This window comes from Oryctolagus cuniculus, chromosome 5, assembly GCF_964237555.1.
Source record: "Oryctolagus cuniculus chromosome 5, mOryCun1.1, whole genome shotgun sequence".
Classification (NCBI taxonomy): Eukaryota; Metazoa; Chordata; class Mammalia; order Lagomorpha; family Leporidae; genus Oryctolagus; species Oryctolagus cuniculus.
The window spans coordinates 94,637,754-94,660,284 of record NC_091436.1 but is presented as its reverse complement, the minus strand read 5'-3'; the positions used below and the strand labels follow the sequence as shown (position 1 = coordinate 94,660,284).

Here is a 22,531-nt window from a genome sequence, read left to right as displayed (position 1 = left end):
ATGATTTGTCCATATTGCTATGAATGATTTATTTATTAGTAGTACATAATAGGCTATCAGTGATTTTTTGAATAAAGATTTGAAGTTGAATAAATGAATGAATGACTTGATCTATGAGTCCTAGAAGATTCTTTCAGATCCTTAACATACTTCCAGGTTTTGTTTTGTTTTGTTTTTGCATTAATATTGATTAATTTATATTAAGTTTTGAATAGCATTTCCAATACAGCAAAAAGGTTTATATTACACCTACAAAACTTAAGGCTTTGATGCAATAAATGCTGCATTTACATAAAGTGAGACTGAAAAGGAAAGGAATGTAATGATGGAATGATACATTCTCTTTATAGCTTAACCAGGAGAGTCTGGCTTATACTGGACAATCATAGATACAGATTTTCTGGACACCTCCCACAGACACAATTTTTGAGTCATTTCCATTGTATTTTATTTCTCAGACCTGATCCTGGTGATCAATGAATATATGGGTACAAGTCTTTGTCCCAACATCCCACACTTTTGCACTCTTGTCAGATAAACTGGAAACAAAGTGAGTATCATCAAGACAAGAGGTTATGTTCACTTATTCAGAGGCATGGCTACCCAACAAGCTGGATAGTTTGGAATGCTGTATGTCATAGATCTTGATGTATCCATCATCTGAAGCAATGATGAGGAGCTGAGAGTCCTTACAAAATGTCAAGGAGCAAATAGATATAGCATGGCCGTCCACAGTTTGCACAATTTCTTCATTGCCATATCAAAAATATCAATGATGCTATGGCTCCCCTGACCAGATATTTCCCATCAGGACAATATGCAATACTGAGAGTTAATTTTCCCTTGTGCCCAAAGAATATTCTTTTTTCCCCACTTTCCATACCAAAAATGCTCCCTTACCCTACAAGAGTTCCTAAACAGATACAGGGAATCAAGAGAAAAAAAAATCCATTCATTCATAGGACCTGCATATATAGAAAATCTACTGACCATTTTCTAAGTCCCAAAGATTAATATGAAATTAAGAGAATCAGATACAACAGTGGATTGGGAGAGTCTGATGTCCCCAGACTTCCAGCTGACACCATGTCTCACCACAGCAAGTGCAGCCACTCATCACATTTCTAGATGTTCGCCTGGTGGTCCAGGAACACCATCACTCCATCTCAGAATTTTCCTTCTAGAAGAAGCCTTGGCAACTGACCAAATGGCATCATTATGGCTTGCCCCAGTTTGAAGAGAATATTGTACTAGTTAACCATTTCCTTAACCAAGGATGAAGGGTGAAAAATGAGAGAGCTTTTTTACTTTTTTAAAATTTTTGATTCAAAAGCCTTACTTTCTCTCTCTTTTATTATTACCTAAAAACATTTTATTTAAGATATACAAACTTCATCCATTTCATACGTACAAATTTAGGAACATAGTGATTCTTCCCATCCTACACTCCCTCCAGCCTACTCTCTCACCCTTTACTTCTCCTCCCTCTCCTCATTCTTATGTTTTGCAAATATCTGTTTCCAGATAATTTTATGCTGATGAAGTTAACCCTACACTAAGTAAAGAGTTCAACAAATTGTATACAAAAAAATCAGTATTCTTCAATAGCAGAGACAAGGGCTGGTGAAAATATAGCATCTCAAAATGCCAATTTCACTTCTATAGATTAACTTTTAGGCACTCTATTAGTTAACCCAAATTAGGGAGAACATATGGTATTTGTCTTTTTTGCACTGCCTTATTTAACTAAGTATAATCGTTTCCAGTTGCATCAACTTTGTTGCAAATAACAGGATTTCGATTTTTTAACCATTGTGCAGCATTACATAGTGTACGTATACTGTGATTTCCATATCCCATCTTCTACTAAGGGATATTTGGGTTGATTCCATATCTTAGCTATTGTAAATTGGGCTGCAATAAGCATAGTTAGACAGATGATTCTTTCATATGCAGATTTCTTTTCATTTGAGTAAATTCACAGGAGTGGGGTGGCTGGATCATATAGTAGGTCTATATTCAGATTTCTGAGGTATCTCCATACTGTCATCCACTGTGGCTGTACCAGTTTACATTACTCCAACAGTGGATTAGGTTACCTTTTCCCCCACATCCTTGAGAGCATTTGTTGTTTGTTGATTTCTATATGAAAGCCATTCTAACTCTGGAAGATGAAATCTCATTGTGGTTTTGATTTTCATTTCCCTGATGGCTACTGGTTCTGAGCATTTTTTCATGTATCTGTTAGACATTTGAATTTCCGCTTTTAAAAAATGCCTGTTCAAGTCCTTTAACCATTTCTTAACTGGGCTGTTTTATTGTTTTTGCATTTCTTGAGCTCTTTATAGATTCTGGATATTAATCTTTTATCTGTTGCATAGTTTTCAAATGTTTTTTACAATTAAAATTGATAATTAAAGGAGCCATTGTTGAACTTATCATTAAAGGATCAATTCAACAGGAAATTGTGATTATAATAAAAGTATATGCATCCAGTTACAGGGCACCTGGTCATTTAAAATAAATGTTATTAGAACTAAAGGGAAACATAAACTACAATACAATTGCAATGGGGGACTTTAAAACCCCACTCTCAGCAATGGACAGATCAACCAGAAAGAAAATCAGCAAGGAAACAATAGAGTTAATTGACAATGTAGACCCAGTGGACCTAACAGATATCTACAGAACTTTAACACCACAGTGACAGAATACACATTCTTCTCAGCAGTGCATGGAATTTCTTTAGGATAGATTTCATGCTAGGCCATAAAGCTAGTCTCAGCAAATTAAAAAAAAAAAAATCAAAATCATACCATACTTCTTCTCTAACCACAATGGAATGAAGTCAGAAGTGAACAACTCTATAATATATGCAAACATATGGATACTGAACAACATTCTTCTGAGTTGAACAGGTGGTCATAGAAAAAAATCAAAAGTGAAATAAAAAACTTCTGGAAATGATTGAAGATGGAAATACAACATATAAAACTTATTGGATACAGCAAAAGCAGTGTTAAGAGGGATATTTATAGCACTTGGTGCCTACATCAAGAAAATGGAAAGGCACCAAATAAGTGACCTAGAAAAAAACAGTAAACAAAACTCCAAATTAGTAGGAAAAAAAGTAATTAAAATTAGAGAAGAAAAAAATAAAATTGAAACCCAAAAAACTATAAAAAGTATCAGTGAAATGAGCTGTTTTTTGAAAATAACCAAAATTGATCATTTGCTGAACAAAGCAAAAAAAAAAAAAAAAAAAAAAAAGAAGAAGAAGAAGACCCAAGTCAATAAAATCAGAGAAGGAAAAGGAAATGTAACAAGATACCACAGAAAGAAAAACAATCATTGGGAATTATTACAAAGAGCTGCATGCCAACAAATCTGAAAACCTAGAAGAAATGGATATAGTCCTTGATACATACAACCTACCATAATTGAGCCATGAAGATGTAGAAAACCTAAAGAGACCATTAACCAAGGTAGACATTGCATCAGTAATAAAGTCCCTAGTAATGAAAAGCCCTGAACTGGACAGCTTTACTGCTGAACTCTACCAGACATTTAAAGAACTAATTCCAATTCTTTTCAAGCTATTCAAAACAATTGAAAGGGAGGGAGTCCTCCCAAAGCTCTTCTATGAAGCCATTGTCACCCTAATCCCTCAACTAGAGAAAGAAGCAATAGAGAAAGACAGCTATAGACCAATTTCTCTCATGAACATAGATGCAAAAACCCTCAACAAAATACTAGCCAATTGATGCACATGAGAAAGTTCATTCGCCCAGACCAAGTGGGATTTATCTTTGTTGTGCAGGGAGGGTTCAACATTCGCAAATCAATCAATGTGATACATCACGTTAACAAACTGAATAATAAGAACATATTATTATCTCAATAGATGAGAGAAATCATTTGATAAAATACAGCATCCTTTCATGATGAGAACCTTAAGCAAATTGGGTATGGAAGCTACATTCCTCAACACAATCAAGGCAATCACAGCCAGCATCTTCTTGATTGGGGAAAAGTTAGAAGCTTTCCCATTAAGATCTGGAACCAGACAAGAATGCCCACTCTCACCACTACTATTCAGTATAGTCCTGGAAGTTTTAGCCAGAACCATAAGGCAAGAATAAGAAATCAAATGAATACAAATTGGAAAGGAAGAAATCAAACTATCCCCATTTGCAGATGACAGAATTCTAAATATAGGGGATCCATAAGACTCCACTTAGAGACTATTGGAACGCATAAAAGAATTTGGTAAATGGGCAGGATATAAGATTAACACAAAAAGAACAATAGCTTTTGTATATGCATGCAATGCCATGTCTGAAAAAGAACTTCGAAGATCAATCCCAGTCGCAACAGCTACAAAAAAATTAAATATCTTGGAATAAATTTAACCAAAGAGGTCAAAGATTTTCTACGATGAAAATTACAAAACTGGCCAGCGCCTCAACTCACTAGGATAATCCTCCACCTTCGGTGCCGGCACCCCAAGTTCTAGTCCTGGTTGGGGAGCTGGGTTCTGTCCTGGTTGCTTCTCTTCCAGTCCAGCTCTCTGCTATGGCCCGGGAAGGAAGTGAGGATGGCCCAGGTCCTTGGGCTCTGCACCCGCATGGGAGACCAGGAGAAACACCTGGCTCCTGGCTTCGTATCAGTGCACCATGCCAGCCATATCGGCCATTTGGGGGGGGTGAACCAACGGAGAAAGGAAGACCTTTTCTCTCTGTCTCTCTCACTGTCTATAACTCTACCTGTCTAATAAATAAATAAATAAATAAATAAATAAATAAGGAACACTTGCCATTCTTTAAAAAAAAGAAAGAAATAGAAGAAACAAAAAATAGGGAAATCTCGCATGTTCATGGATTTGAAGAATCAATAGCATCAAAATATTTATACTACTGAAATCAATTTCCAGATACAATCTGATTCTAATCAAATACCAAGGACATTCTTCTCAGACCTAGATAAATAATACTAAAATACATATGGAATTACTTCTATCTCTTTTATCTCCTAACAAGTAATTTCAGACCTAAAATGATCTATTTTATGTTTTTAAGATTTATTTATTTATTTCAAAGGCAGTGTTACACAGAGAGAGAAGGAGAGGCAGAGAGAGAGAGAGAGAGAGAGAGAGAGAGAGAGAGAGGTCTTCCATCCACTGGTTCATGCTCCAATTGACCACAATGGCTGGAGCTGCCCCAGTCCAAAGTCAGGAGCCAGGAGCTTCTTCCAAATCTCCCATGCAGGTGCAGGGGCCCAAGGACTTGGGCCATCTTCTAGTGCTTTAGCAGACCATAACACAGAACTGGATCAGAAGTGGAGTAGCTGGGACTCAAATTGGTGCCCTTATGGGATGCTGGCACTGTAGGTGGCAGCTTTTGCCACTTTCTGTCTTTGGGACAATTTTCTCAGGTAGAATTCACAATTCACTCCTCAGGTTTTCCAAAGAGCACCCCACATGCCTTTATTAAAGTATACAATTAGCAATTCACATCACATAATATTTCAAGTAAGGTAAAGTCAGCCTCTCTTGGTATCTGCCCAGTGATGGGGAGCTGGCTACCTACAGCACTGTGACCCAGTACTGGAAATCGATAGATATGGTTTTCCTGCCCTGGGCAGAGAAACTAGTCATATGATCCCCTTAGGTCAAGTTTGTGTTGTGAGGGGAAGCCAGGATAAATGGAGTCACAGAAGCTGCTCTCAAGCCTTGTAACCTGTAATATCTCTGAACAAATCTGCATAGAACCAGAGCTGCCAGAAACACACCCTTACTCATCAACCTCTAGCCTGGGTCATCAGCAACCTTCCGCTCTATATGGCCATAAGTATCAAATCCTACTGTCAGTTTCTTATTTTTTATTTTTTAGTTGCTCTACAACTCAAGTCCATGTTCATCCTTTTTTTTCTTAATGGGTATATTTAAAATGCATCCTGTTTTTACTTAATATGCCATTTGCCCATCTGCTCTTTATTTTGTTCCATTTATTGTACTTGTATCCCATTTATTGCTTGCATAGAATTATTTTACTATCCATTTTATTAGTTGTTTGGAAGTCAGGAGTTCATTTACTTTTTATACTTCATGATGGCACAAAGTACTGACACTTTTTGAAAAAAGATTTGGCAGAAGAACTGGCATTGTGGCATTGTGGCATAGTGGGTAAAACTTCTGCTTTCAATTCTGCCATCCCACAGGGGAACCGGTTGCACTCCTGACTGCCTCACTTCTGCTCTAACTCTCTGGTAATGGCCTGGGAAAAGCAACGGGAAATGAACCAAGTGCTTGGGCCCCTGACACCCATGTGAGGAATTCGAATGAAGGTCCTGGCCAATGTGGCCACTTGGGGGGTAAACCAGTAGATGGAAAATTCTCTCTCTCTCTCTCTCTCTCTCTCTCTCTCTCTCCCTCTCTCCCTCTCTCCCTCTCTCTCTTTCTTTCTTTCTTTCTCCCTGTCTCTCCTGTCTCTTTAACTCTGACTTTTAATTGAATGATAAATATATCTTTAAAAAACAAAACAAAAGAGTTTGTATAAACTATTAAGTACCCTCTATATCTGGGAAAATGGTAAAGAGAAGATAAAATCTAAACCTCTGATTTCCCTCAAATTGAAAGAAATTCTATTTTTGAAAAAAAAAAGTCTACAGATTGAATCATGTATATGTTCTATCCCATACATGTAGAAAATATTTTAGTAAATTACTCAGATTTTAAATGGCATCTTTGAAAATTGTTTTTAGTATTTTTTTATTTAACAGGCAGAGTTAGACAGTGAGAGAAAGAGACAGAGAGAAAGGTCTTCCTTCCGCTGGTTCACCACCCAAATGGCAGCGCCGATCCGAAGCCAGGAGCCAGGTGCTTCCTCCTGGTCTCCCATGCGGGTGCAGGGCCCAAGAACCTGGGCTAGTATTTATTTATTTTTTTAAGATTTATTTGTTTATTTGAAAGTTAGAGTTACAAAGAAAGAAGGAGATAGAGAGAGAGAGAGAGATCTTCCATCCACTGGTTCACTCCAAACATGGCCGCAATGCATAAGGAAGAGCCAGGCTGAATATAGGAGCAAGGAGCTCCATCCAGGCCTCCCACGTAGACACAGGAGCCCAAACATTTGGGCTATCTTCCTCTGTTTTCCCAGGCCATTAGTAAGGAGCTGGATCAGAAGTAGAGCAGCCAGGATTTGAACCGGCACCCATATGGGATGCCAGCAACACAGGAAGTAGCTTAACCTGTTATGCCACCATGACCTGTTTTTAATGTTTGATATAACTGTTAATATCTTATTAAAAAAAAGTTATGCTAAAAATTATAAATATTTAATCCTATTATAAGACAATTAATTAATTAGAAAACAAGAGAATATATTCATGTATTAATTCAGATACAAATATATCTGAAGCATAATCCATTATCTTAACATAGGCAAGGATGTTAAAAGCCCATTCAAGGAGCAATCTATGAGTCTTACAGGATATTTGGTTTCTAATCAATAAGTCATGAGCCAGTGGGGTTTTTTAATGAGCTCCCTGTCTGTGATGGATGACAATTTGGCATTTGCTCTGCTTGAGTGCTTAACGTGAATCCAGATTCTCCACAAATCTCTTATATCTTCCACCTCAGTGTTTGTTTGAAGAATGCATGAGAATTGTCACAATGTGTCCTAGTACAGTGTGCTGAAGAACTCAAAAAACTGCTATAAAAATGCAAAGTGGAGGACATTAACAGATTTTCTTCTAAAGTTGCCTGGGTTTCATTCAGAGCAGTAACAAGCACAAGCATTTATGGCAAATAGCAAGGAGTTCCTGCAGTGTGGTCCTCTGACATGTTTTTAGAAAGCAATTTTGTGGTAATTACTTGCGACCTGCAATGGACTTTTTTGGTATATGAAGAAACTTTAGATGGTGCTAACATTTAGAGGAAAATATATGAGTAAAAAATTATTTGGATCTTTATTGTAGTCACCACTACTTATCTCTCATCATGCCTAGGTCAAAGATTATTTTAAGAATTTTTCTCTAAGAAGAAAGTTTGCAGTCTGGTAGGTCCCAGGGTATTCTAATTATAATATGAAAGTTCTTTTGTAGTCTTTTATATTGAAAAATAAATGTGAAACTTCATCAGTACATCTGCTTTGCTTATTATAGTTCACACCCAGAGAAGATCCATCCTGTTTCTTTTCGTGGGAGTTATTGGATATGTTTATGCCCAAGAGACAGGGAGTTTTCTATAGATAGGACATAAACTTTAATATCTATATTAACCCTATGTCTCTGATGTTTAAATCTGGGGCATTTTTGACTCTGTTTTTTAAGATAAGTTATTTTAATTGTATTAATATAAAGAGAATAGAGTTCATATGTTTCATAGGTATAGTCTAAGAAGATAACCACACTTCCCTCCCTCCCCCTTCCTCTCCCAATCCTCCTCCTTCCCTTCTTTCCTTTTCATTACTTTTTGCAGAGATAATTTTAATATACTCTATAATCACAGGCAGAATTCACCACTAACCAGCTCCCTTCCCAGGAATAGCCAGTTTCTAGAAATAGTAAAGTACTAGCATGCAGGCACATCTTTCATATGCAAACCAATCCAGAGCCCATATTCCACCCATCCTGTTTTTGGGCTCTCAAGGAGCTCTCTTGCCAGGGACCACCATACACCCACCCTAATCACCCACGGCCTGTAACCAAGTAATGTGTACAGTTCCTATATCCCAGGGCCTGCTGAAATTACAAATAAGCCTATCCTAATCTTCTTAGTCTTCCCTGCCCATTCCCTACTGCACAAATCACAATAAAAACAATTGCCCACGATTCCCCTCACTTTCTCTGCCTTCTAAATGATTCTGGCACTTCCCCACGTGCTCCATGGTGTGATATGCCCCTTCTCCTCTTAGGATCTGTGAGTTCAAAAACTGTCTTTACAACACCAAGTGTCTGCTGGCCTGTTGGCCTTGCCATACCTAAATAATAATAATATGTACAATTTAACACAAAGTCTCACGTTGCAGAATATTCTTGGGGATACCAAGGCTTCTTATTTTGATCACAGTATACATTTCCTTTTGTGGGAAGGTACAGGATTTGAGACACTGACAAGCTTTCAAAATAAAAAAGAACTGCACCCAACTCTTTCAAATTTACACTAGTCATTGTACAGTAGTCATTTTAAATAGATTAAAGAATGTCACTGAGAACAGTAATATAGTTATCTCATACTTAGCCATATCTTATAATAAAATCATCTCAACTCTTAAGCACCTGAAAGAATATAAGACAAAGAGAAGAGCAGACTGTAGTGTCTGAGTTTACGAAAGTGATGAAGATGGAAATATTTTAGTGTGAGCCACGAGCAGCCATGGGACTAATTAGGGGAGAGATGAGTATGTGAAGGGAGGTTTCAGGAGCACAGGTAGTCATTAGACAGCTTCCCAATTTTAAATAAGGCCCAACCTTGGCATAGGTTATGTTCAAGCATTTCTTATTTCATAATTTGATATTTCTCTAAAATAATTCCTTTTTTATAACACAACCATCTACTTCTGGTACAAAAGATCATACAATAAGTACATTTTGATTTGCTAATGTAATGTGCTTTCCCACCACTCAAAGGGATAAACCAGCATAGTCAGATATTTTGCATCTGATGTATAACTTGTTACAATTCAGCTCCCAAGAGAAGTTGAAAACTGATGGTGTGACACAAACAGGAAACTCAGGGTCCAGAACACAAAACCTGATAGCTGTGGAACCAAGCAGCTGGTAACAAAGACCACTCTGATGTGTCCATTTTTTCCAAACTTTGGTGACTACCTCTGGACTTGATTAGCATTGCATCGGCACTTCTATTCTGGTCCCACCTGAACACTACTGTTCTGAATGTATAGAACTCTCAGAATTCTCATTCTGAAACTCAGTACCCAATATGATACAATTCAAGGTGGGGCATTTAGGAGATGATTAGGTCATAAATGATCTGCTCTCACAAATGGAACTAGTGCCTCAATAAAGATGCCCACTGCAGTTTGTTTGTCCTTTTTTGCAGCATTAACACACCTATAAAGCAGTAACTATGAGCAAAAGGCCCTCACAAGATACTAAATCTTTTTTTAAAAGATCTATTTATTTATTTGAGAAGCAGAATTACAAAGAGCAGAGGCAGAGAGAGGGAGAGAGGTCTTCCATCCGCTGGTTCACTCCCCAAATGGCCCCAACTGTTGGAACTGTGCGGATCCAAAGCCAGGAGCCAGGAGCTTCTTCCAGGTCTTCCCAGGTCTTGGGCCATATTCTACTGCTTTCTCAGGCCATAGCAGAGAGCTAAATCGGAAGTGGAGCAGCTGGGACTCAAACTGGCACTCATATGGGATGTGGGCACTACAGGCATCAGCTTTACCCTTTAAGACACAGCATCGGCTCCCCAAATCTTGTATTACCTTGATCTTGAGCTTCCGAGCCTCCAAAACTATGAGCCATAAATTCCATTGTTTACAAATTACCTAGTCCAAGGTATTTTTTAGTAAGCTAAATGGTTTAACACATCCACCTTCAACACAGAAGCCAGGTTAAGCCGATAAATCAAGACAAGCCGTGCCTCTGTTCAGAACCCTTCAGGAAATCACAGACATGTGAGTAAAAGCCCAGTGAGTTCCAATAATCTCTTAGTAGAGTTCTTTGGGTCCCCTAAATAAAGAATCATATCATTTGCAAAGAGGGATAGTTTGAGTTCTTCCTTCCCAATTTGTATCCCTTTAATTTCTTTTTCTTGTCTAATAGCTCTGGCTAGAACTTCCAGAACTATATTGAATAGCAGTGGTGAGAGTGGGCCTCCCTGTTTGGTGCCAGATCTCAGTGGAAATGCTTCCAACTTTTCCCCATTCAATAGGATATTGGCTGTAGGTTTTTCATAGATTGCTTTGATTATATTGAGGAATGTTCCTTCCAAACCCAGTTTGCTTAGAATTTTCATCATGAAAGGGTGTAGTATTTTATCAAATGCTTTCTCGGCATCTATTGAGATAATCATATGGTTTTTCTTCTGCAGTCTGTTAATGTGGTGTATCACATTGATTGTTTTGCGCACATTAAACCATCCCTGCATACCAGGGATAAATCCCACTTGGTCTGGGTGGAAAATCTTTCTGATGTGTTGTTGCATTCTATTGGCCAGAAGTTTATTGAGGATTTTTGCGTCTGTGTTCATCAGGTATATTGGTCTGTAATTCTCTTTCAATGCTGCATCTTTTTCCGGCTTAGGAATTAAGGTGATGCTGGCTTCATAGAAAGAATTTGGGAGGATTCCCTCTTTTTCGATTGTTCTGAATAGTTTGAGAAGAATTGGAGTTAGTTCTTCTTTAAATGTCTGGTAGAATTCAGCAGTGAATCCATCTGGTCCTGGGCTTTTCTTTGTGGGGAGGGCCTTTATTACTGTTTCAATTTCTGTCTCTGTTATGGGTCTGTTTAGGTTTTCGATGTCTTCCTTGTTCAATTTAGGTAGGTTGCATGTGTCCAGGAATCTATCCATTTCTGATAGGTTTCCCTGTTTGCTGGCATACAAGTCCTTGTAGTAATTTCTGATGATTCTTTTTATTTCTGTGGTGTATGTTGTTACATTTCCTTTTTCATCTCTGATTTTATTGATTTGGGTCTTTTCTCTTCTCTTTTTAGTTAGTTGGGCCAATGGGGTGTCAATTTTGTTTATTTTTTCAAAAAACCAGCTCCTTGTTTGGCTGATTTTTTGTAATGTTTTTTTGGATTCAATCCTGTTGATTTCTTCTCTGATTTTAATTATTTCTCTTCTCCTACTAGATTTAGGTCTGGTTTTCTGTAGGTTTTCTAGATCCTTGAGGTGACTGAAAGCTCATCTATTTTGTGCCTTTCCAATTTCTTGATGTATTCACCTATTGATATAAACTTTCCTCTCAACACTGCTTTTGCTGCGTCCAATAAGTTTTGGTATGTTGTGCTGTTATCCTCATTTACTTCCAGAAAATTTTTGATTTCTCTTTTAATTTCTTCTATGACCCATTGTTCATTCAAGAGCACATTGTTCAATCTCCATGTGTTTGCGTATGCTCTAGGGATTCCTGAGTTGCTAATTTCCAACTTCATTCCTTTATGGTCTGAGAAACTGCATGGTATGATTCTAATTCTTTTGAATTTGCTGAGACTTGCTTTATGGCCTAGCATGTGGTCAATCCTAGAGAAGGTTCCATGTACTGCTGAGAAGAATGTAAAATCTTTAGCTGTAGGATTGAAAGTTCTGTATATATCTGTTAGATCCATTTGGGCTATAGTGTCGTTTAAATCTACTGTATCCTTGTTGATCTTCTGTCCTGTTGATCTGTCTATTTCTGAGAGTGGAGTATTGAAGTCCCCCAGTACTATTGTATTGGGGTCTAAGTCTCCTTTTAAGTCCCTTAACAAATCTTTTAGATAAACTGGTGCCCTGTAATTGATAATTGTTATATCTTCCTGTTGAATTAACCCCTTAATCATTATATAGTGTCCCTCTTTGTCTCTCTTTTTTTACGGTTTTTGTGGTAAAGTTTATGTTGTCCGATATTAAGATGGCTATGCCCGCTCTTTTTTCATTTCTGTTGGCATGGTATATCTTTTTCCAGCCTTTCACTTTCAGTCTGTATGCATCGTTGTTGGAAAGATGTGTTTCTTGTAAGCAGCAAATAGATGGGTTTTGTTCCTTAAGCCAATCAGCCAATCAGTGTCTTTTAACTGGACAGTTCAGGCCATTAATGTTCAATGTGACTAATGATAAGTGGTAACTTTGCCCTGCCATTTGCCAATGATAAGTTCTAATATATGCTTTGAATTGCCTGTGATCTTTTGCTGTGAGGTTTCCTTCCTTTACCTTCGTTCATATTGATGACTGTGTTTCTGTGTTTCTGTGTGTAACACATCTTTAAGCATCTTTTGCAGGGCTGGACGAGTGGCGACAAATTCTTTCAATTTCTGTTTGCTATGAAAAGTCTTTATTTCACCTTCATTCACAAATGAGAGCTTTGCAGGATATAATATTCTGGGCTGGCAGTTGTTCTCTCTTAGTACCTGGGCTATATCTCGCCATTCCCTCCGAGCTTGTAGGGTTTCTGATGAGAAGTCAGCTGTGAGTCTCATTGGAGATCCTCTGAGAGTAATCTGACGTTTCTCTCTTGCACCTTTTAGGCTCTTTTCTTTATGTTTCACTGTGGAGAGTTTAATTACAACGTGTTGTGGTGAGGATCTCTTTTGGTCGTGTTTATTAGGGGTTCTATGAGCTTCCTGTACTAGGATTTCTCTGTCCTTCTCCAAACCTGGGAAATTTTCTGCTAATATCTCACTAAAAAGGCCTTCTAATCCTTTCTCCCTCTCCATGCCTTCAGGAACTCCTAAAACCCGAATGTTGGTTTTTTTAATAGTATCCTGAAGATTCCCGACAATATGTTTTAGATTTTTAATTCCCTCTTCTTTTCTTTGGTCTGACTGTATCCTTTCCTGTTCTCTGTCTTCTAAGTCTGATATTCTCTCTTCTGCTTCACCCATTCTGTTTGTAAGGCTCTCTAATGTGTTTTTCATTTGATCTATTGAATTCTTCACTTCATTATGATTTCTCGTCACTATCACAGTTTCCTGTTCTACTAGTTTCATTTCATTTTGATTCCTCCTTAATATTTCATTTTCACGACAGAGATTTTCTATCTTGTCCATTAAGGATTTCTGTAGTTGAAGAATTTGTTTTTGAGAACTTGTTAATGTTCTTATCAATTTTTTGAGATCTGCTTCTAACATTCTTCTATCTCATCATCTTCATAATCATGAATTCGAGTGTCTTTTTCATCAATGCACAAAAATCAACAGCCTTTGTATACACAGGCAATGCCATGGCTGAGAAAGAACTTCTAAGATCAATCCCATTCACAATAGCTACAAAAACAATCAAATACATTGGAATAAACTTAACCAAGGACGTTAAAGATCTCTACGATGAAAATTACAAAACCTTAAAGAAAGAAATAGAAGAGGATACCAAGAAATGGAAAAATCTTCCATGCTCATGGATTGGAAGAATCAATATCATCAAAATGTCCATTCTCCCAAAAGCAATTAATAAATTCAATGCAATACCAATCAAGATACCGAAGACCTTCTTCTCAGATCTGGAAAAAAATGGTGCTGAAATTTATAGGGAGGCACAAGAGACCTCGAATAGCTAAAGCAATCTTGTACAACAAAAACAAAGCCGGAGGCATCACAATACCAGATTTCAGTACATACTACAGGGCAGTTGTAATTAAAACAGCATGGTACTGGTACAGAAACAGATGGATAGACCAATGGAACAGAATTGAAACACCAGAAATCAATCCAAACATCTACAGCCAACTTATATTTGATCAAGGAGCTAAAACCAATTCTTGGAGCAAGGACAGTCTATTCAATAAATGGTGCTGGGAAAACTGGATTTCCAGGTGCAGAATCATGAAGCAAGACCCCTACCTTTCACCTTACACAAAAACCCACTCAACATGGATTAAAGACCTAAATCTACGACCTGACACCATCAAGTTATTAGAGAACATTGGAGAAACCCTTCAAGATATTGGCACGGGCAAAGAATTTCTGGAAAAGACCCGGGAGGCACAGGCAGTCAAAGCCAAAATCAACTATTGGGATTGCATCAAATTGAGAAGTTTCTGTACTGCAAAAGAAACAGTCAGGAGAGTGAAGAGACAACTGACAGAATGGGAAAAAATATTTGCAAACTATGCAACAGATAAAGGGTTAATAACCAGAATCTACAAAGAGATCAAGAAACTCCACAAAAACAAAACCAACAACCCACTTAAGAGATGGGCCAAGGACCTCAATAGACACTTTTCAAAAGAGGAAATCCAAATGGCCAACATGCACATGAAAAAATGTTCAAGATCACTAGCCATCAGGGAAATGCAAATCAAAACCACAATGAGGTTCCACCTCACCCCGGTTAGAATGGCTCACATAGACAAATCTACCAACAACAGATGCTGGCGAGGATGTGGGGAAAAAGGGACACTAACCCACTGTTGGTGGGAATGCAAACTGGTCAAGCCACTATGGAAGTCAGTCTGGAGATTCCTCAGAAACCTGAAGATAACCCTACCGTTCGACCCAGCCATCCCACTCCTTGGAATTTACCCAAAGGAAATGAAATTGGCAAACAAAAAAGCAGTCTGCACCCTAATGTTTATTGCAGCACAATTCACAATAGCCAAGACCTGGAACCAACCCAAATGCCCATCAACGCTAGACTGGATAAAGAAATTATGGGATATGTACTCTTTAGAATACTATACTCAGTAAGAAACAATGAAATCCAGTCATTTGCAACAAAATGGAGGAATCTGGAACACATCATGCTGAGTGAAATAAGCCAGTCCCAAAGGGACAAATACCGTACATTCTCCCTGATCTGTGACAACTGACTGAACACCAAAAAGGAAACCTGTTGAAGTGAAATGGACACTATGAGAAACGGTGACTTGATCAGCATAGCCCTGACTGTTAATGAACAACTTAATACATTATCCCTCTTAGTAGTTTTTTTTTTTTGTCTGTTCTACTTAATATGACTGGTTTAATTCTGTAATTAATACACAGTTATTCTTAAGTGTTGAAAATTAACTGAAATGTCATCCCTGTTAAACATAAGAGTAGGAATAAGAGAGGGAAGAGATGTACAAATTGGGACATGATCAAGCTGACTTGCTCCAAATGGTGGAGTTAGAAACATACCAGGGTACTCCAATTTAATCCCATCAAAGTGGCATGTACCAATGCCATCTCACTAGTCCAAGTGATCAATTTCCGTTCACAATTGATCATAATGAAAGGACTAAGAGTCAAAGGGAGCACATAAACAAGTCTAGTACCTGCTAATACTAACCAATAGAATAAATAAAGGGGAGAGTGATCCACATGGGAAGCGAGATACTCAGCAGACTCATAGAATGGTGGATGTCCTAAACAGCACTCTGGCCTCAGAATCAGCCCAAAAGGCATTCAGATCTGGCTGAAAAGCCCATGAGAGTATTTCAGGCATGGAAAGCCAAGACACTCTGGCAGGAAAAAAAAAAAAAAAAACCTAAATGAAAGATCTCTGTGAGTGATATCCCAGTGGAAAGAACAGGTCATCAAAGAAGGAGGTACCTTTCTCTGAAGGGAGGAGAGAACCTCCACTTTGACTATGACCTTGTCTGAAGAAGATAAGAGTCGGAGAACTCAAGGGGCTTCCATAGCCTTGGAAACTCATGACTGGTGCATAGGGAGATTACTGATGCCATAAACAGGAGTGTCAATTTGTAAAGTCAACAACAGGAGTCACTGTGCACTTACTCCTCATGTAGGATCTCTGTCCTTAATGTGCTGTACATTGAGATTTAATGCTATAACTAGTACTCAAACAGTATTTTTCACTTTATGTTACTGTGTGGGAGCAAACTGTTGAAATCTTAATGTATGCTAAACTGATCTTCTGTATATAAAGAGAATCGAAAATGAATCTTGATGTGAATGGAAGGGGAGAGGGAGTGGGAAAGGGGAGGGTTGCGGGTGGGAGGGACCTTATGGGTGGGAAGCCATTGTAATCCATAAGCTGTACTTTGGAAATTTATATTCATTAAATAAAAGTTAAAAAAAAAAAAGCCCAGTGAATAAATTGCCTACAAATTGCTCCAGTTCTTTCATTGTCTGACTCCATGTTTTTTACTCACTCGCTCTGCTGTAGCTGCTCTATGCTTCTGACTCTTTTAGAGCCTGCCAGGCATACCTTTAACTCAGGTCTTCTGCACATGTTACGTCCTGCACTTGGAACATCCTAAACAAGTATCCAGGCAACTGAAAACAACTGGAGAAAAGCATCTCACATTCTTTTTTTTTTTTCCAAAAATTTATTTTTTTTTTCTGTGGGGAGCAACTCGGACTAGACTAAGTTACTGGAATTAAGACTTATTCTATGCATCTGCTCTCCCACAATATGGCGCTGGGAGAGAAGAAAACAGCTTCTACACAGCTGCCTCCAGTTCAGCCAATAAACTGTAGGACTTGCTCCTGATTGGAGGAGAGCAGCGTACTCGGCGTGTGGGCAGCCGAGTTAGGATTGGCGGAGGAGGACTATAAAGGAGGAGAGAGACGGCATGCACCAGGAACATCTAAGGGGAATATCTGAAGGAACACCTGTGCAGCCCCTGAGAGAGCCAGCCGGCGGTGTGCCGCTCCCCCGCAGAAGTGGGGAATGTGGCAGGGGGAACCGCCCTTCCACGGAGGTGGAAGGGATGGTAGCCAACCCGGGAAGGACCAGTAGCCAACCCGGGAAGGACCAGCAGCCAACCCGGGAAGGACCAGCAGCCAACCCGGGAAGGACCAGCAGCAAACCCGGGGAGGGCCGAGCAGACGAAAGAACAGCGCAGGGTCCTGTGTCGTTCCTCCATGAAGAGGGGGAGCGACATAATGGTGCCGTGACTCGGATATGAAGCCTAGGCAGGGTTTAGTGTCGTTCCTCCACGAAGAGGGGGAGCGACATTTTTCAAAGGCAGAGTTACACATACAAAAGGAGAAGAAGAAGAGAGAGAGAGAGTGAGACAGAGAAAAAGGGTATTTTCCATCTGCTGATTCACTCTCCAGATGGACTCAACGGCCAGGGCTGGGCCAGCTGAAGCCAGTAGCCAAGAGCTTTGTGTAGTCTCCCACCACAAGGGACCCAAGTACTTAGGCAATCTGCTGTTACTTTCCCAGGTGCAGTAGCAGGGAGCTGGGTCAGAAGAGGGGCAGCTGGAACTTAACCAGCACCCAAATGGGATGTCAGCATCTCGGGCAGTGGTATGGCTTGCTGTGTCACAACACCAGTCTCAACAATCTCACATTCTTCACATCTTTCCACAAGCACTGTGATCTCTCTTAGACCTGTTCAGACCAGCTAATGTAAGTTTGCAAAAATCCTTTGGACGTATATCACTGACTTTCTTCCCTGTTTCATTATTCTTAGTACTTGTCAATTTCTCACATATCACATATGTGGATATCTTCAGAAAGTCATAAAGAATACATATTAATAAAAACATGCATGGATTTCAAAGATTTTTAGCTTCGATACAAAATTTTGTACAACTGCATGTTTCTGTAAATGTCTGGAAGTACCATTGATGTAGGGAGGCAGATAGGATAAAATTGATTAGATTTGTGAACTGGGAGACCACGTCTTCACCATGCCCGCTGTGTGATCTCATGCCCCTATCTGACTCCACTGACTCCACCTGTATGTCTATCTGCCAATCAAGCTACATAACCACTCTGCTTTGGAAGTAGGCAAAAGGCCTAGAACACGGTGGGCCTGGCCCTTCTTTCGCCATTATTGACATTTGTTGCCTTTTGTTGCCCACGCCTTCAGGGCACGTGGCCTTTGGGTTGCCCATGCTCTCCGCCTTCACTTCGCTGCCCGAAATAAGCTGCTAGTAGCTGCTCATAACCAAACACTTGCTGCACATGGCACCTGGTCTGCTCTCTGCCTGGTATGGATTCCAACTTAATTTCTGGGCTTCCCTTTCTCTTCTAGATAGGGCCCTCATGCTTTCCTATGCATTTCTCTCACTGAATAAAAGCTTAAAAAAATTACCATACCATCTGGTCTATTTATGCCAGTATTCAGAATTCTTCTTTGAATTCATGGCAAGAACCCACACAGCTTATTAATTTCAGAAATATTAATAAGCAAATCAGTTTGTTATTTATTTTGTCGTATGTTATTTATTGTCTTATTTCTTATCTGCTTCCATTAGAGTTTAAGACACTAAAGCAAGGGTCCCAGCCTTTTGTTCTTTATCTTATGCTTTATGTTAAACAAGCTAAGCAGTGCCTGACTTATAAAAACCCCAGAACTATGCCTTAATCAAATAAATGAAAGACCATGTTATAGATACCTGAGATATACTTAGGTATGAATAGCTGTACCTGTCCTTGACTCCAAATATGGGGGAAGTTGGTGGATGGACTAAATAAATATCTTAGTTACTTTTACATTTTAAAAGAAGGCGTGGGGACTTTTACCAAAATAATGGTGCTGATGACTCTTAGGTTTCTAGGGGTCCAGACTGAAAATGTCACTCTCCTACAGAGCACAGTACTCTTTCTGGTCACAGAAGAATGGCAAAGATATGTAGCTCCTACAAATCTGAAGAACAGGCATTTTGAGCAATCAACTATCCTCCCTTTTTATCACTCACAATTGAAAATTCAGATAGACAAAATAAAAGAGGATAACTCTTTGTTTCAAACTTCTGCATGGATATTGAAATACCTCTTCTGATTTATTTAAAACATTTGCATTTGGCCAGCGCCATGGCTCAGTAGGCTAATCCTTGCCTGTGGCGCCGGCACCCCGGGGTTCTAGTCCCGGTTGGGGCGCCGGATTTTGTTCCAGTTGCTCCTCTTCCAGTCCAGCTCTCTGCTGTGGCCTGGGAGGGCAGTGGAGGATGGCCCAAGTCCTTGGGCCCTGCACCAGCATGGGAGACCAGGAGGAAGCACCTGGCTCCTGGCTTCGGATTAGCACAGCAACGGCCGTAGCAGCCATTTGGGCGGTGAAGCAATGGAAGGAAGACCTTTCCCTCTGTCTCTCTCTCTCACTGTCTAACTCTGCCTGTCAAAAAAAATTGCATTTGATATTTTAAAAATGTAAAGCTCCTGTTCTAGTTGTCAGTCACTGAACTTCTAACCTTGTATCAGACGTTGTGCTTGGAGTTGGGAAAGATGAGAATGATCTGTCTTCAAGAGTCAGCAGTGCACCTGTGTGCTCATATTCACAATGGAATGACAATAAAGTCTTATCCATTAAATCTACTTTATTATCATAAACTCATTAAAATTGAATGCAAATACTTTGGGATACTTGCAACCAGTAAGAGATTTAGGGGAAAAATAAACCCCTCAGTTTGTTTAAGCATTGTGTTTTCCTACTTTATAATCTCTCTTGATTTTTTTCTTTCCTCAGCCTCAAAGAAACTCCCTCTCCCCAGCTTACTTTTCTAACCTCAAGGATTGCTCTTTAGGTAAACAGAAAATACAAATTTTCTCCAAACCCTAGATTAATTTAATTCATTACAGTAATGGACATCTACCTTGTACACCTGCATGTTTCTTGAAATTTCCTTTCTCTCTTTGCTTATTAATCAAATAAACACTCATCTTTTAACTTTATATTCACATTATTTCATTGAATTATTTCCTGAATTTCCCTGCTTGACAATCATCCAGCTTCTCTATCTGTGCTTTCATACCTTCTGAAATAATTTTTTAAATTTATTAATGTATTTGAAAGGCAGAGTTAAAGAGAGGCAGAGAGAAACAGAGAAGTCTTCCATCTGCTGGTGTACTCCCCAGAAGGCTCCAAAGCCAGGAGCCAGGAGCTTCTTCTGAGTTTCCCACATGATTACAGGGGCCCAAAGACTTGGGCCATCTTTTTCAGCTTTCTCAGGCCATAGGAGAGAGCTGGATGGGAAGTGGAGCAGCCAGGACTTCAATCAGCACCCGTATGGGATGCTGGCACTGTGGGCTGCAGCTTTATCTACTATGCCACAGCGCCAGCCCCACCTTGTGAAATAATTTAACAAGAAGTAGTTGAGTGCTTCCTCTATGGCACCCCACTACAAGAGGCAGAGAATGCAAATTTAAATAAAACAGAAGAAAAAAAATCCCTTCCTGCATGAAACTTGATTCTGAGAATTGGATGTGTGCAATAAATAAATAAATAAAGTAGTGGTAAATTCTACAAAAATAAAGCAGTGGAGTGCTGCAGATCCTTCTCCAGCCTCCCTATTTGTACAGAAGGAAATAAGGAAAGACTAGAGGAGGCTCAGCGGTGATGCCATCTGAGCAGAGTCATGAGTGGAGTGAATCATATAGAACTCTGATGGAAAATCCTTTGAAGCAGCAGGAAGGTGCTTGTGAAGTCACCGAGGCAGGAAAAAGGTTGATTGGCCAAGAACAGCTGGAAGGCCTATGCATTGTGAACAGAGTGCTGGCAATGAGAGCAGCCAGGTCAAAGCATGAGGAATCTTGTGTGCTATGCCTTTATTGGGGTAAGAATGTAGGACTCATTATTTTTAAATTTTTAGTGTGTTTATTGTCATTTTTATTTGAAAGATAGAAAGGGAAGGAGGGTAGGGGGGAAGGAGGGAGGGGGAGAGAGACACAAATACACATAGACAAAAATCTTCTATCTGCTGTTTCACTCCCCAAATGCCTACCAAAACATCCCAGACTGGGACAGGGCGATGTCAGGAGACAGAAACTCAATTTGGACATCTCACATAGGTGGCAAGGATTCATGAACTTGAGCCAACACTTCCACCTCCCAGAGTGCACATTAGCAGGAAGCTGTATCAGAAGTGACTTGAGCAAGAAACCCCTGTATGGGATGTGGGTGTCCTAAATGGTGACTGAATCACTGCGGCAGGTAACTGCCTCAAGTTGAAGGTTTATTTTAAGTGTGACAGGAAGCCAACCAAGTCTGTGTACCTAAGAATTTTGTGATTTAATCTATATTTATAATCCATCTGGCAGATATGTGAATAGACTCTAGGGGCTTAGAATGGAAATGGGGAGACAAGTTGGGAGCATTATAATATTAGTCCTCTAAGGCCAGCGCCATGGCTAACTAGGCTAATCCTCCGCCTTGCGGTGCCAGCACACCGGGTTCTAGTCCCGGTCGGGGCGCCGGATTCTGTCCTGGTTGCCCCTCTTCCAGGCCAGCTCTCTGCTATGGCCCGAGAGTGCAGTGTAGGATGGCCCAAGTGCTTGGGCCCTGTACCCCATGGGAGACCAGGAGAGGTACCTGGCTCCTGCCTTCAGATCAGCGCGGTGTGCTGGCCACAGTGTGCCAGCCGCGGCGGCCATTGGAGGGTGAACCAACGGCAAAGGAAGACCTTTCTCTCTGTCTCTCTCTCTCTCTCTCACTGTCCATTCTGCCTGTCAAAAAAAAAAAAATTAGTCCTCTGGGAGATGGTGGTGACATTTATTTTCTATGTAGGCATTTATGATGTTTTACTATAAATTGCTTAAAGCAGATCTTGATTTATTCATTTGCATTACTGGTATCTAGCAAATGTCTAACATGATAATTCAATACTGTTTAATAAATTCTAAATAAAGAAGAGAAAAGACAGAAGAAATGAACAAAAAAATAATCAAAGGGAGAGCGGAATGGAGAGGATTCTTGAATAAGCAAATAAGAGTGTAAAGGTTCTTGAAGCTAGTAAAAAGACATCCAGATGGGGATACTATGTCTTCCCAAGCAACAATAAGAGTGAGAGAGTGAGAGTGAGGGAGATTGAGAGCAAGAGGGTGGAGGGTTGTTACATTTTCAGTGAAAGACACAAACATGTTTTCACATTTTAAAAAATGAAAATTTCAGAGCCTCCTCATGTGCCAAAATTAAACAAATGTGCATCCATGGAGAAAACTTCATTCTGCAGAAACTGACCAATGATTT

The 22,531-nt window shown here is 39.5% G+C and overlaps 1 pseudogene; it reads right to left on the bottom strand.

Moving 5' to 3' along the window:
• Positions 1 to 370: 370 nt before the first annotated feature.
• The window catches only part of LOC100355870 (superkiller complex protein 8 pseudogene), a 36,127-nt pseudogene continuing 13,966 nt past the window's right edge, over positions 371 to 22,531 (bottom strand).